This window comes from Pinus tabuliformis, chromosome 6, assembly GCF_031772625.1.
Source record: "Pinus tabuliformis cultivar Carrire ecotype Pingquan chromosome 6, CPIR1, whole genome shotgun sequence".
NCBI lineage: Eukaryota > Viridiplantae > Streptophyta > Pinopsida > Pinales > Pinaceae > Pinus > Pinus tabuliformis.
The window spans coordinates 1,753,335,954-1,753,340,785 of record NC_142292.1 but is presented as its reverse complement, the minus strand read 5'-3'; positions in this window follow the sequence as shown (position 1 = coordinate 1,753,340,785).

The window sequence follows — 4,832 nt, the reverse complement described above, 5'->3', positions numbered from 1 at the left end:
AAATATGCCTTTGGGGTAGGCAAATTCAAGTCTATGGGGTACGGTCCCTTTATAGTGAAATGAGTTTTAGAAAAAGGGGCTTATGAATTAGTTGAATTTGAAGGGAACAAGTTGGCGAAGCCCCGAAACGGGATCTACCTCAAGAAGTACTTTGCTCAGGTTTCAGCCAAGCAATGGCTTCTTTGTGTATTTTGTATTTTTGTACATGTCTTATCAGGAGTTTTTTTATATCAACACTTTTTGATCTGCTTTGGTAGGTGTTGATGGATGACTTGGTCTATTTCGAATTCGCTGATGGTGCTAGTAGGCACACTCGGAACCTCGCTTCCACAACTTGGGTGATTTATTATCCAACTAGTCAGTTGATGGTGTCAAGGAGAGTATGTATTGGTCCTGCATCAAATAATATGGCCGAGTATACTGCCATCATTAATTTACTATCCGAAGATGTTTCTTATGGAATCGCTTCATTAGTAGTGTATCTTGATTCACAACTGGTAGTGTCACAATTAAATAACATTTATTGGGTTTGGGATCCTTATTTATATCGCCAATATTTGAGAGTGAGGGTGTTGCAAAGATCATTTGTTTATATTACTTATTTTCACATTCCACAATCTGACAATTCATTAGTAGATTCTATCGCTAATCAAACTTTAGATTGGCACATCATTCATTCATCAAGATAAAATAAACATAAAAAAGTTGGAACTGTTTATATATATATATATATATATATATATATATATATAAATAGAAATATATATCATAAAACTGCCCGTGTGTACATAAAGTGTGTCAAAAACAATATACAAGATCGGGACTAAAATTCCCATAATCATGTCTAGTCTATCTATGACCTGGCTCAGGATGAGTGGCTAAGTATGTGACTATAGCATTAGCCACATGTCGAAGAGTGCGAACCTAGTCTCATGGCACTCCTTCCATGTGGCGCTGCATATCCTCAGGTAGGTCTTCTATGGCCACCATCAGTACCCAGTGAGTCAATCTCACCAAGTTTCGTTGGACTGTGTATAAGACCCTCTTTGTCTCTACAGCCACCTCTTCGGTACCTCTACTGCGACGTTCGTGCCATGGAAATCCATCTGGTCATACCGGACCTACATCTAGAACATGATCATTATATAAGTCATTTAATCCCATCAAAATATCTTTAAGTTCTTTTTCATATTTGAAAAACATAAAAAATCATAAAAACTGATAAAACTTTAAAAATAGTTACCTGTCTCTCCCCATGCTGTGTCTGGTGCCAACGCCAAATTCGGATCTCCCCTGAAATCGATGCTAGCATAGGGATAGTCATCCACAGCGATGATTTGCTGCTCCCACCAGGAGAAGAAATCATCATCAAAAGCAGTCCTTGATATGTCTCCGCCTCCAAGGCATTTCATCAGGTTGGCCCACCTACCCATCTGAGGATCTTGAGGGCTACTGATAGGAACTGATACTCTGGGACATAACCTTGGAGCCTTCTTTAAGAAGAAGGAGCAAAAAATGGTCCCATATCGGAAGTTTTTGGTTTGTCCTTTTTCAATGGAAGATAACTGGCTCTTCATATTGGTAAGAAGAGGTGTACACCAGTCAAACATAGTAGTGAGACAATCTAGATCCAAGCTCATGGATAGTTGTGATGCTTGGTGCAATGAGGCTAATCTGTTTATCCTGGCTATGGTGAATAGTATGATCCTCAGGGACAAACTCTCTACATGTTTGATTGGAATTTGGCTTCCAATCTTCTTTGGATGCCTCGGACAATATATGTGTACGTAGTCTTCTACTGAAAGACTACCTCGTGATCAGCCTGTCAAATGTACAACTTCTCCTCTCTGGGAGAGGCCAGTGATAAAGTAAATATCTTCTACCTTTATCCTCAAAGGCATTTGATCAATCATAAATGCATCATCTTTGATACTCCAATAGTGGATTAACATTTCAAGCAAGCGGGTGTTTGCCTTCATATTTGGCATTTTGAAAAATTTTAATAAACCGCATCCCCTCAATGCATCTAAGGCCTATTGATCATTCATAACCTCATCATCAACAATAGCATGCTCCCTTTCCCTCCAGGTGATTGTCATGCTGAAAGAAAATCAAATTTCAACTGTTAGTTTTTTTGGTTTGTTTCAATTTCAAACCACGTATACGCGGGTCCATTTCATACACAATCGCGTGTAGGGCCTACGTATAGGTGGGTTTCATATAACCAACCCGCGTATATGCCACGTTGAAATTTTTAACATAATTTCCAATGGTAAAACCTCAATTAAAATTTCTAAAAACAATCACAAATGAATGCAAGCTAGATTTGGGGGTTCCTTGATGATTTTGAGCCAATTTGAACGGTCGAATTCTTTGGGGGGAAAGTTTGCTTCTTTTTCTCCATAGATTTTCCTCTCAATACAAATAGTAACAATAGTGAGTCAAAAAGTCATTTTATAAGCTTTGAAAATGTCAAATTTTTTTCAAAACTTGATTTTTTTCGTCTCATGAATCTTTTAATTTGTGAGCTTGGATTGTTGGGAATAGGTTGCTTTTTCAGGACTTTTTGGATTCTTCTTCGGAGATTTCTCATCGGTTCCATGACTGCTAACCCATCATGGCAAGTATCATTTACTCATTGGCATATAGGTTAGGGAAGCCATTTTTCTGTTTCATTTTGCATACTAGCCTCCATTTGTCGATACACTTGCCATAGGGTCGATCCCATCGTGTTATGGTTCGTAAACCATCTTCACTCACCGAATTTTTAAATCATGACATGATGGTAGAGCCATCCTTTTCATGGGCATTGTAGTTAGCACCTCACTGACATTGGTTGCCCATGCTGCTTCATTGAGTAGGCTCGGGAGTCCTCTCTAGTCCCGCCATGACTTGTGTGTTGAAGACTCATTCCTCTTTGCTTCTTCATTTCATTCTGGCCTTATACTCTAGAGGCTCCTTTGTGTTGAGTTGTACTACTGCATTGCATTTTGACCATTTTTAACTTTTGGCCTTTGAGCGGGCTTCACTTGGACTCGTGTTTAACCCACTTTTGAGCATGATGTCTGCAAAATAAAACTTGCAATCCCTTAGCTTCTGCAACTTGACACACCCTGAGACCCATGGAAGGAACATGCCTTTGAATGTCCTTGACCAATTTCACCTCCATGCATTGAGCATAGGATTGATGAGACCCGTGGAAGGAACATGCCTTTGAGTGTCCTTGACCAATTTCACCTCCATGCATTGAGCATAGGATTGTTCCTATCCTAGGAATTAGATCATCTATTTCATTGACACTCGTTCTGTCCACTGTACTATAGCATTCTTTTATTCTTTTTCAAGCTTAAAGAAAAAGACAAAAGAAATTATATATTCCAAAAAGAGTAGGAACGAGACAACATTTCCATTTATTGTTGGCAGCTAGAGTCAGTCGTGTTGCCCTTGAACAAAGCATTCAATCAAAGTATCTCCTCCATTTGGGTGGGATTTATCTTGACTTAGGTATGCTTTAACCTTGTTATTGAGTCAATTCTCCTCCGATTGGTTACCTCTTCTGATCATATGGAGAGTTTGTTCATGCCTCCTGCATGACGAGCTTATACAGAGTTATCATATGTTACAACAGTCATCATTTGATTCATGCTTTTTTTCAAGGGAAGTAAGCCTGAGTCGGCCTCTCTGCAGTGTCTCTTGACCTATTTTCAGTCAACCATCCCTGGTTGTCAGTATCTTGTTTGGCATCACATTAGTGATATTGGTCCTTTACTCGTGCCGGTTTGACAAGGTCTCCATTGACTTCTTGCTGGCAAGTCTTGTCCTTATCGACGACGACATCTTTCTCTGAGGACAGGCCTAGAGCTACACCCTGGCCCTATTTCCATTATTGATAGGTCACCTTGTGCTTAGCATCGATATGTATCATGGGTATTTGACTGAGTGGTTTCCATTGTGTTCGATATCAGCTTTCATTATCACACATTGGGATTCGTGCAGTACCTTGGTTTCCATTTGACCCTATTGGTGGATACCTTGCCTCTATGTCAGCTTTCATTATTGGTTGGTTTAGAGGGTTTCTATCATACACTAGCTACATCTTGTGTACACTAGAAATGTGCTTCGGTCGGGTTACTACATCTTTTTTCGTCCAATTCCTTCCACATTATTTGCCTGCGGGTTATACACACACTAGATATAGGAAGGATGCCTTAATTCCTTCCTTCTAGCGGATCTTTCCCTATCGACTATGACTCATTGCTCTGGGGCAAAGGTCTAGAGTCCATTTGGCAATACCTTGGGGTTTGCAGTCATCAGTGGCAGATCCTTCGCTATCAACAGTGGGAAACCATCATTGTTTGCTAATTGATAGATTCTTCCACATGTTCGACTTCAGATCATCTATTCACACTTGTTAGATTGCATAGGGTACCTTCACTCTCATTATCATTTTGAGTGAGTAGTCTTGTGTTTGTTAACTTTATACATCAATGACCAGTAATCAAACGATTTCTCACATGGTTGAATTCAGTTCATTTATTCCCATTATGTACCATGACAGTCGGTGAAGACCTCAGGTTGCATCAACATTTTTTTGGTTCACTTGTCAGTTTCTCCTGCTGCTACTAGTTGATGCAATTCCACATTATATGTTGCAGTCCTTCACAACAACATTCTATATGCTGGAATATGAGTTGCGATGTAGTATCATCTTATTCCATCATGTTCATTTGGTACTATTGGGATCAGTTTTTGACAACAGTGATCAGCTTCATCCTTCAGCTTCGTTGATCATCTTCTTATATGTGATATTTAGACATGTACTTGTTCGATCA